At 42.7% G+C, this 12,248-nt stretch overlaps 1 protein-coding gene across 2 annotated transcripts in view; it reads left to right on the top strand.

Annotated features, from left to right (window-relative positions):
* FOXK1 (forkhead box K1) overlaps positions 1 to 12,248 on the top strand; it is a 65,651-nt gene that overhangs the window by 26,921 nt on the left and 26,482 nt on the right. The window lies entirely within an intron of this gene.

Below are 12,248 nucleotides of genomic sequence, written 5' to 3'. Positions count from 1 at the left end.
AGTAAAGTAAGTAGGTGCATTGACCCAAAAGATGCCCACGCATATGACGTTGCATATCACATCACATTGAGTGCTATACCAATAATGTATACAAGTGTTGTGTCAAAAGGTACAGGCAACAGAAACAAATACTAATTTTATTACTGCAAACTGAGTGACTTGGCGGAAATTCATAAATTGTCTTGCATAAGCTCTAAGGGATGGGAAAATGGTGGTGATGGCTGATGCAGAGTCTAAGTACAGAGAAATATATGCTTTGAACGGGATTGAAGAGGAACAAATGCTTAGCAGAAAGGCTCTTAAAGCACTTATTGAAGGTGGTGTGGGATATGGATGTGTAATTTTTAGCAATCCTATCCACAGAAATTAATCACAGTGCATATCCCTAAAAGCTGCAAAAGACATGGCACTGTCAAAAGTGGAAGAAAGCACTAATGTCAACAGTAATATGAAGACCGTTTGCAGCTGCTACATTTTTACAGGAAGCATTTTTTTTTTCCCTGCAGTATGTGGGAGTTTCAGGGATCCATAGTTGATGCCAAACCTAAAAAAATAATACTGTGTGATCTGTACTGCTTAAAGTGGTGCATCTGGTGGTCACAGTGACTTCAGCACCAGCAAGTCTGACAATAAGCAAGTGGAGCACAAAACTGCCATTTCATTGCAAAGCCTCATGTATGAGTGTTTGAGTGAAAGAAAGGTTGCCAACACACATGCTGCACAGTTGTGGTGTATGAGTAATCTACCGCTACAAGTGGCTGTTGCTTTAACAGTTCATTCTAAACCCTGTAACAAATTCCTTGTGCATCTTCTGCACAGCATTGGCTTCTCCATTGACTACAACAGAGTACTCTGTCTGATGACTTCAGTTGCAAACAACTTTCTTCACTGCACGGAACTGAATGAAGGGATGTACATTCCCCTAGACCAGTGGTCCCCAACCTTTTTGTGGCCAGTAGCACATTCATGTTTTCAGAAGTGTGTGGTGGGCGCAAACAATTTTTCAAGGCTTATTTTGTATTTGTACATTAAATAATACGAAAAACATCATATTTAATGTTACATAATATATGAATCCAGAGAGAAGCTGCGAGGACAGAGAACACCGGCACCTGCAGCCCCGGAGTACTCTGTCCCCAGCAGGTGTGGGGCCCTGGCTTCTCTCCCCTGCTGGGCACTAGGCGGGCCCCGCGCCTGCCAGGGCCAGAGAACGCCTGCAGCCCCGGAGTTCTCTGTCCCCGGCAGGCGTGGGGCCGCGGCTTCTCTCCGGCTTAAGCTGTGGCCCTGTGCCTGCCAGGGACCGAGAACACCGGAGCCTGCAGCCCCAGAGTTCTCTGTCCCCGGCAGGTGTGGGGCTGCAGCTTCTCTCCTCTCCTGGGCACTAGGCGGGCCCCGCGCCTCCTGGGAACAGAGAACACCGCGCCCGCAGCCTGAGTTCTCTGTTCCCATCAGGCGCGGAGTTGCAGCTTCTCTCCCCTGCTGGGCACTAGGCGGGCGCACATAAATGCCCTGGCGGGTGCCATGGTGCCAACGGGCACCGCATTGGGGACAACTGCCCTAGACCTTGTCACGGCTGGATTTCTATTTTGTGCTGCCAGTAACTTAGACTTCCTTGAAAATACAGCAGATGCTAAAGGGTACCTTTCACGCTACTGTTACAGTCTACTAGCAAAAGCATATTAATGGTGACTAATTCCAGCCTCAAGTGCTGTCTGGACCAGCAAAGAACCATTCTTTGAAGGAGCTTCCTGACTTCATGACAAACTTACATTCCTACCAAGGTCCAAAACTTTTGAAGCCAAGAAGTCTAGTTTTCACAGGCGCAGCAGTTAAATCAACAATTGTAGAGCTTTCTACACTCACTAACCTTGACCTCACTTGTTTACTGTGCAAAAGTGGGATGCACTCCAGAGGCAAAAAATCAAGTACAGCTTCAGCAGAAGGGGGAGAAGACGTATGCTCAAATAATCCGGGCATGCAGGATATACCATACTACACCATACCATTTCAGGAGAAAGATACATCTTAACATGGCACTACATGAGATGCCAGATTGAATGACACGTGTATGTATCCTGCCAATCATACCTGCTAGCCCCACTGATCGCTCAGTTCCATTAACATTCCTTATGTAGCTGGAACGCATGAACAAATACCTTTTGAATCAGTTTCACAGGTGTATCCTGACACTGGACATGGGCTTTACAGGCCTCTTCAGCAGCTAATAATGTCCGGTGATGAGGTTTGTGGATGGTGGAATCTACATCCTGGTGAACTGCACACATTTTTCACAGCGATGCATGCAATTGACTCCTTTGTTGATGGTATTGATATTCCTGAGATCTAGGGGATTTTGTAGACCAACAATACTGTGAACCGGATTCTTTCATGGAAAAAATTGCAATGGTCTAGAGACGCACACAACTGAACTCTCATTGCTCTTCTAAAATGCTATTTAGGTGTCTCCTTTGAAAAACATATGTATGTGTTTGAAGCCATTTCCCAAAGGGTACAGGACTTGAGAGACGAGTTCCATGCATCCAATCCACATTCTGCTCTCAGTGACTTATCATGCATGATGGAGAGTGCAGTATCTCAGACAGGATCAAGCAATTCAATGAAGTTAAATGATTGATAAAACCCAACTTTCAGGGTGGTGTGGTGATACGTGAAGATGGTTGAGTCTTTACTGCTCTTTAGTTGATCTGTCAGGACTGCTAATTGGAATTTGCATCTCTCAGCCCTGGAAGACAGGTCATAAATGCACTGGAGTGGTTCATATGCTGAGTTTACCATTTGAAGATCAACATTACAACACTTGGAGACCTACATTGGTGGAAGTAGACAACAGAAATTGCCACAGACAAAGGGTGCATTTATGTCTGCTATCAAGGGCAAATGATCAAGCGCACCCAGAACTACCCTCCCCTCTTGGGCATGGATAGGTCTTGGAGGACGGACTGATCACACCAGTTATATGTGAAATACCATACAATCCCAAATCAGCCAATCAAATGCTCATGTGCAAAGACCAGATGCTTGCCACCTTGCAAATGTTTGGTCAGTAGCCTGCCTTGTACGGAGAAATGGTAGTGTGATGAAGAGAAGTATCAATGTGACATAGTGTCTAGCAGTGGTGCCCTAGACCGAGATGATGACTTTGAATATAATGTTTTCTGTCCTACATGTCAGGGCTAACTTCCCTGGGATTACTCTAAGCAATGCATTCCTGTGTTAAAGTATAATTTAAAAGGTTGATTTTTAAACACTTAGACATATATCTACATAATTGTTCTAGGTTTGTCATGTTTGATAGCATTGTGTCCACGGGAGAAAGGGCTTTCAAATGATACCAATCTCGACCCATTTATGACAACATTGTATTATCCAAATTTCCAGTAACTGGAGGGCCTGGAGCTGGGAGCCAGGGATGGTGGAGAAGCCATTTATTTTGCCCCCTCTTCTGAATCACAGAGGGTAACAGCACTGAAGTTATGATTCCATTTCCTATCTGTCACTGACTTACCCATGGAATGAGTGTTTACTTCATTATGCTCTCAGATGAATAGTTAGGGTTTCTGTTTAAATCTGGACATGAAGAGTTAGGGAAGGTGAGTGAGAGTGGAAGTAGTGGTAAAAGTCTTGGACCTTTGCCTCTGGGTGTTAATGCATTTTGGCTGCTTCCACAATTGTGTTAAGTACTTTCCAAATCCAGAGGATGACACTGTCCCTGCCCTGAAGAAACATCCAATATAAGAAAAAACACATGGGAAACAGATACAGCATACAGGTAAATTGATCATGGTGGTGATAGGCACATGCCTTATTTATTACATTGGGTTTATCTGTAGTTAAATACACACAATGGTCCCTTGTCTTTATGCTTCTCCATCCCAACATTTGACCCCCTGTCTATATACAAATGAGCTTTTCACTCAAGAGATAAATTAATTAGTTAAGTAGATGACTTAGTTTCTCAGAGGTATTGCAGATGAAATGAGTCTTGGGAACAAAATGGGTTTTAAGAAAAATTTCTGTTGGAGAAAAAACCCAAAAGGAGTGGGAGGATATCTGTGTAAAATCAAAGTATGAAACCAGGTGTTTGAACAGTACTCTCCCCTATATTACTTGCTGCAAGCCTCTGAAGAGCTATCCTGCTATGTGTTTGCAATATAGTTACCTACTAACATTCATTAGTGTCCAACTAAAGAAGCTTTATTTAAAGTTGAAGAAGGGGCTTCACTGCACCCCTCCTGGTTTAAGACCGCTATAACTTTTACAGAAATAATCCTTTCCGGGATGATGCTATCCATGCTTAGACTCAGGCTGAGAGCAAGTTTATTTTTGCCAAGTTAGACAAAATTTGGTTTGTCTGAGAGAATTACTGGAATACAAAAAGTTTGACCCTTTTTGGATTCAAATAGTACAAACTACATTGGGTTTTAAATGCTGAAGCTTGGATGTACTCTACTCATAAAAAGGACAAATTATTTTACATATGCAGAATAAGATAGTGTAAATCAACAGACGTCAATTATCAAATGATGTACTGAGCATGCACAGTTCACCTCTTCTTCTTTTTTTCTAATGATCAAAAGATTGTTACAATCTAGTTTCAGCAAATAATGTTAATCTGAAATATTAGTTCTCTTGTCAAAAATGGTTCCCCTATCAATTTGGAGGCTGCACTTCAAGGGATAGGTTCATACTTGGGCCAAAGTGAGGCAGATCATTGAAGTTTCTACATAGTCTTAAATTGGCACTGGGCATGCTGATGCCTAAATTTTACCAGTAGTTCTTCCTTTGCATTGATTGAGGCATCTCCTTTTTAGAATGCTTCTTTACACTGTGGGAACAGGGAATGAATTGCTATCTCCTAATTTGTGGGAAAATTGATTTTCATAGATAGGCCTGACTGAATTTTCCTGCTATTCACTAGATTATTATCTCAAGTTATTAGATTGCCAGTTATCTTGTAGTGTTTAACACCTTTGAAAAGCTGCTGGGGACACTCCCCACATGGTTGTTCCAGGCTATAAAGGTTGGTTTTTATACTAGGGATGAATAAAGGAAAATCGTTGGTAGCTTGGAGTAAATGTGCGGGGACTGTCCACACCAACCTGTAAAAGTGTCAGGTATCTCGAGGTAACTTGGAATAAGTAACTTGACAAATAAAAAGTCTAGTGAAGACAAGATCTTTATTTTGTTATAGTGCCATAAATGTAAGGGGTACCTTAGGGGCTTGTCTTCACTACCGGGGTAAGTTGACCTACGTTATGCTACTCCAGCTACTTAGTTAAGGTCGACTTACTCTGGTGTCTTCACTGTGCTGCGTCGACGGGAGATGCTCTCCAGTCGACTTACCTTACTCTTCTCAGGTAGGTGGAGTACTGGGGTCAACTGGAGAGCACTCTGCTGTCGATTTAGTGGGTCTTCACTAGACCCGCTAAATCAACCCCTGCTGCATCGACTGCAGCAGTGTGGATCTCCCAGTAGTAAAGACGAGCCCTTGGATATAGAAATAAAACAGCGTCCTTATGCCGGGAGTTTATGTTCTAACTAGTAGCTGAAAGCTCATGTTGTTCTATGGGTGCAACTTGTAAAGTCGAAGTCCCAGAATTTAAAAACTGGATGGTAAGAGACAACAAAACCCAGTGATGATTCAGCCTGGTGATATTCTGAACAAAGAGCTCTTGAATAAAGAGTTGCTTCTATCACTTCACACTGACTCAACAGATGTTTTAGGCTCTAGATTAACATACAGACACATTCTTGGAATCTGATTATGTAGATTGATGGGGTAAAACGATTGTGGTCCTTGGACTGAGGGTAGGCACAGTTATGGAGGCAGAGTTAAGGTTGTTTTTTGAATGACTGACTCTAAGAGGGCTTGTAATGAAACGCTTGCAACTAGTTATGACAGTGGCTCTGTTCCCATCCCAGTTGTTGCTGTGATTGGCACACTGGCAGTGCCAATATAAACTGAGGAATTGATCAGTTCTAAAGACTGTTTACCCCTTCATCCTAAGAGGTGGTCCTTCAACTCATGGCTAAATCTCATTGGTGGGGTGGTTAGAGGAAGATTGAATGGCTGCTGCTTGCTCATGTTACTTGAATAAAGGGAAGATTTTGGTCTTCAGGGCTATAAGCACAGCACTATTTGCAAGCACTAAAATTCTCCCCATTTAAAAAAGCAGGCATGATCTTCACTCCCTTTCCTGCTATTTTAAGTGAACCCTAGAAATGACATTATTACTTTTTTTGTGATCCCATTCCCCAAAGTATATTTATAATGAAGCATTGCATAAAATACAATTCGACCTCAACCCCATCATTGCACCACTCTGAAATGCAGATGCTGCTAGTGTGCAAACTCTTTTGCTTCTGAACCTTCTGAGTACAGTGGGATCACATGCTATGACAAGGTAAGGAGGATAAGCACAGGTGGCACTGACTTGCTGGTGATGAGTATTGTATACTAGACCTACCTACAGTTTTGTTTATTTTTTCCCCGTTTTGTATTTTTCCTACAGTGCCTACTGTCTGACAAACTGTAACACTGTTCTGTTTTTTTATCTAGAGTCCTTCACAGTCAGTATGTCTTCTTCATTTTGTCATCTTGCTTTTCTGTGATGGTTTAACTTGAATTATTAATGGTTCTATTAATCTTTACTTTCAAATGTTATTTCCTGGCCCTTTTAATCTCTAATGTATCTTCCCTTTTCCATTATGCATCAGAGCTTAGCAGGAGCTGTTGGGGCTTGAATGCCACATAGTGTGCTTTAAGAAAGAAACCAAGGCTGTAGTATTCTCTTTCTAGCCTGTGTAAGTGTTTTGTCTAATGTCTCTCCGTTCAGTATAAGATCATGTAGTGGTAAAGACCTTTCATTGTGGTTTCTTTACTTTCAAACAATTTCCCCTACACTCTGCTTATTTTTGGGGGGGGAAGGGGGATGTTTTATGTAAAGTCTAGTGTTTCCTAGCATTTTATTTACAGATCTTACATAGATGAAATGCTTGTGGTCACTATCGTTGGTTCACCACATGAATGTTGCCTTGATGTATGCTGTGTTGTCCAGGGTGAGGAGGATGGCTAGGAAGTTTTTGAAAAGTCTTGTCCTTTCTATGGGTGAGACCAGCAGCACCCACACCTCTGCAATCAGGGGCAGGAGCCATCTCCATGATGCAACCATTGTAGCCTATCTGTTGCCTTGTGCAGCAGGGGCATAGCAACCACTCTCTGGAATTTAAGCAGGCAGTGAACAGTCAGTTTTCTTCAGCTTGCTTTTATGAGTTTTCTGGAGGTGCAGTTAGATGGAGAGACCTAGCTGTTTAAAAAAACAAAACTAAAAACCCACAAAAACCAACTGTCGGTCATTGCAAGGTGTACGAACCCCTCTCCTACAGGAAATAAAGGTGTAAATTATGATGTGTGTTGTAACAGTCTGCCACTAACTGGCAGATAGTTACACCTCTACCCCGATATAACGCTGTCCTCGGGAGCCAAAAAATCTTACCGCATTACAGGTCTGTCGCATCTTATGCGCATTTAACATGCGCAATTTCAACTTTACGCGGTCGGCAAAAACAAAAAACAAAAAAAAGAGAAAAACAACAGTTTTAATACTATACCTGTAGTGCGGACGATTTCGCCCACCATTGAACTCAATGGAGTTTTGGCTATACGCGGTTTTCGCTTTACGCGCTAACCGCGGAACGGAACTCCCGCGTAAGATGAGACAGACCTGTATAGGTGAAACCGCATTATATCAAACTTGCTTTGATCCACCGGAGTGCGCAGCCCCGTCCCCCCCCCGCCCCCGGAGCACTGCTTTACCGTGTTATATCCGAATTCGTGTTATATCGGGTCACGTTATATCGGGGTAGAGGTGTAAATGGCCAGTTATTACTGGACATAACTACTGCCAGTAGCAAGTGTCGAGTAAAACTTAGTACTTTGTAGAGCACTAATGTGGTCTGCAATCATATCAACTGGGAATTCCAAAGGCATCTGAAGGAGGCCACCGTTACGTTGTGTCTAATCTGTGCTTTCACAAAGTGGTCTCTCTTTTGATGGAAACATTAGAGAATATTGGCTGGTAGGAGTCCTTGAAGAGATGTGCAGTATGAATCAAATACTGTAACTTATTTGAAGCTTTTAACAGATTTTTTTTTTTTTTTTTAGAAATAAACATGTAGTCCTGATTTAGTGCTGAGTGTTCTGCCCTGTTATCTCTTCCTTTGCAAAAGCATAAACCCAGGCATCTGCAAATCCCACATTGGTGTATACGCCCCCCTCTCATTCTCTGCCTTCTTCTCAAATAAATGCACCTCGTATCCTAAACTTCAATGTAGATTTAGGGTGGACTTTTTTGGTGTCGGGGCGGGGAAGAAAAGTAACTAAGAGAACGTTGGGGGGAAAAAAGCTGCATTCAGTCGCAGCATAATTGGAAACGCAGAGCTTTTGCTGGCGAAAACTTAAGGAGACCCCATATGTTTCTGATAGGGTTGCTCTCCAGCTGGTTTCTCACCAGCACATGTCCATAATAATTAGTGAATGTTTGCATACTGTTGTGAAGCACTAGCTCAAACAGTGTGAATAATCAGTAATACAGGTAGACTAGCCAATGTTAGCAGCCTCAAACAGAACCAAACCTTAACAGTAATTCTAGGCACAATGTTCTACTTCAGGACCTGATCCTACTATAGGATACTCACCTCAAACTCAGTGGAGGTTGATGGGAATCTGGGGTGCATGCTTCCTGGTGGCATTGATTCCTTAGGCCCTGGCTACATTAGAAAAAAATTGTAACCATGTTTAGATGTGTAGCAAGATGCAGCTGTAATTCTGTAGCATAAACTAGCTACCAGCTTTTTAATCGGATTTAGATGATAGGGCTTGACACAATTTAATGACCATATCTTGGCTAGCAAGTTCCTGCCATTTCTACTACTGGTGGAGGTACCGCTGTGGAAAGGTATAAGAAAAGTCAGTGTAGACAAAGCCTTGATAAGCAAAGTGCATTAAGCTAACCTACCTTATCTGATGTTTGTCACACAGTTTTCTGACAAAATAGCCATCTCTGTGCTAGCTAGGGAGACTATGCTGAAACTGGTTGTAGTTCTCAGGGTCCTGCTCCAGTGGAGAGGGAAGCCGGCAGTTCTTAACATGAAATCATCACACAGCAGCAAATGGATTGATCTTTAGCTCATGCTATAGGCCCAGCGCTCCTGTTTCTATCCCTCCCTTCCAATTTGAGGGTGTGGCTAAGATATGTGACTGAATCAGATTGCTGCATGTAGGGCTAGAGAGCCAAAGCAATGTTAAATGGTCTTCATCTAAACATACCTTTATAGTGGGATAGTTCATTCTCTGTAACTCATATTTATTTGTGACGGGGAGCTGCAGCATTAAAATACAACAGCAATCGAAGCAGAGTTCTCTAGAAAGCCTAAAAAATATAAGGCAAACCAAAGGAGTATGGTAAAAAGGAAACAAGACGGGCATGGGGTCCCACTCAAGGAGCTAAGAGTGACTAAAATACACACACTACTGATAGAGTAGCAGTGTTGAATAGTGGAGAAGCTGTGTGGGGTGAGTGAAGTTCCTTATTCTAAGGACCATTCCTGCAGAAATGAGGTGAGACTGGAATGGATTAAGTCGTGCTGGCACACAGATGCCTGTTGAGATGAGGCTGAAGTAGAAGGTCACATATACCGCTGCTGTTCATATATACCTGTCCTGCACAATGATGCCATCGGGCCTTGTGCAGTTAAACCTATTAAGATCAGCAACAGCTTGGAACCACTAAAAGCTTTGGTAACCATATATTTCTTCAGTCTTGACACAAATGAGGGGACAGACTGGGCATCTGGTATTATAATAGAGAATTCCATAACACTGAAATAAAGGGCAGTCTGTCCTCATTAAGGAGTTTTAAAAATGTCTAAACATTGCATTTACTAGATTAAAACCTTAGTCTGTGATGCTCATTGCAGCTTGATATTTTTCTTTCTGTGAGGAAACCCATGGTGCGTGCAAAAGCTTAACCCTGAGTGTTCTCTCAAAAGCCTGTTGTGGGTTGGTCATGCTGGGCTTTGTCTGTTGCATCCCTGCAAGGTTGTCTGGGACTAATAGTCTGTTGTGTCAAATTGCTCTCTCTCAGCAAAACTGCAGGGGAGCCTGCCTTGAAAGGTTAAATAAACATGGCTGGGTTGTATTGCAGGTGCTGATTTTCTATTTAATGCATTGCTGAGTGCAGGTGGCAAGGCCTCTGAAGTGAATTCGATACAACACAAGCTCCTGCCATATTCAGCAGAGCCATTGTGCTTCCAAGCTCCTGAATACTGAGCAAACTCACGTGGGAGATGAAATGGGGAGGAGCAGGAGCTTCATGTCCCTGAAAGCTAGCTCTGCACTACTCATTGCTGATTCCTTAAAAACACCCTGGGGAGAAGTGAGCTGTGTCTTCAGTGAAAAACTGAGATAAATCTTCCATTTTGGGTCTAGTAGAAATTGTTCTCCTGCCATCAGCACTAGAAACACTAGTGTAAATCACTCACGGGTGTTCTTACCACCATATCCTCTAATTCTGCAGGGTTTAATAACACCAAAGTTACAATGCTGGTGCCCAATCTACTCTAGTGTTCTGGCATTGCTAGCACATGTGAAGCTGCAGCAAACTGGTGCTAGAGAAATGATGGGAGATTCCCTCTTTTTCTCACTGTAGACAAGACCTCCGCATAATTATATTCTGCTGACTTTTCCCACTCTGAAGCCCTCTACCCTGTGTTTCTCTCCTGCCTCCCTGACGCTGACCAAAAATAGTCATGCAGTGATCCGTGGACTGCTCGTATTGATTATACATTATTGCCTAATTAGAAGTGCGGTAAGGTGGAATGTGCAGCACGCTAACTTTTACAGCCTGATATATCTTGAAAACACTAAATTAAAAAGTTCCATTTTAAACATGGAAAATGCCAGAAAGTTTACTTCCCACTGAATTTCCCAATGCTTCTCTAGGGCTGTACTGAGGTTTGTGACAAATTTGTACTAGATAAAATGAAAGACCACTACCAAGGTCTCGGTGACTTACTGGGTGCTGTTCTGGCTGCGTTAGTCACTTCCCTTTGGACTGTATGGCTTAGTGTCTGTTACTAAATAAGCTCTTCTGTTGTTGATCAGAAACCAGTTTGATCAGTGATAACCCATTAACACAGCCTCGTGCAGTTTATTGCGTAAATTTTGCCTAATGTGCTGTGGTATGAACAGAGAGATGTTACTGACTAATTTTCACGTTGCATATAACAGTTGTCCAGGTTACACTGTAAAGGCTTTAAGTGCATATTGCTCAGTCTTTGGTCCTTATGGCTATTCTACTTCGTATTGATCGTGATTAGGTATTTTTGGTAACTAGGGATGTAAATACCATTAAAAAAGTTAACAGTTTAAACGATTAAAAAAAATTTGTTTAAACAGTTAACTGATTAAGTGGCTGGGCCAATCCTGCCGGCATGGCTGGGGCCAATCCAGGCGGGGCCGGGCGGCATGGGGCTGGGCAGCGCAGGGCTGGCCGAGGCCGGGGGTTAACGGTTAAGGCAGGTTAACCAGTAAGACTCATGCTTACCGGTTACCAATAGGGATGTAAAACGTTAACCTGATGAAAATTGTTATTGTAAGAAACTACACCCAACAAGTAAATAAGGAAGTGTTATTTACTACTTCCTGTAACACAAGAACTAGGGGCCACCAAATGAAATTAGTAGGCAGCAGGTTTAAAAAAAAAAAGGGAAACATTTCTTCACACAATGCACATTCAACCCGTGGAACTCTTTGCCAGAGGATGTTGTGAAGGCCAAGACCATAACAGGGTTCAAAGAAGAACTAGATAACATCATGGAGGATAGGTCTATCAATGGCTGTTAGCCAGGGATGGGTAGGGATGGTGTCCCTAGCCTCTGTTTGCCAGAAGCGGGGAATGGGTGACAGGAGATGGATCACTTGATGATTACCTGCTCTGTTCATCCTTGCTGGGGCACCTGGCATTGGCCACTGTCGGAAGACAGGATACTGGGCTAGGTGGACCTTTGGTCTGACCCAGTATGGCCGTTCTTATGTTCTTATTGATTCACTGCTTGGCCTAAGGCAAAGTCACTTAACTTTTCAAAACTCAGTTAATGTATATATAAAATGGGCATAATAATTCTTATCCTCACAGGGGCGCTGTAGGCTTCATGAATGTTAAAGT

This window comes from Terrapene carolina, unplaced genomic scaffold (genome assembly GCF_002925995.2).
Source record: "Terrapene carolina triunguis isolate 2854851 unplaced genomic scaffold, T_m_triunguis-2.0 Scaffold93, whole genome shotgun sequence".
In the NCBI taxonomy this organism is placed as follows: domain Eukaryota; kingdom Metazoa; phylum Chordata; order Testudines; family Emydidae; genus Terrapene; species Terrapene triunguis.
The sequence above is the reverse complement of the archived record's forward strand: the minus strand, read 5'-3'. Positions and strand labels throughout refer to the sequence as shown.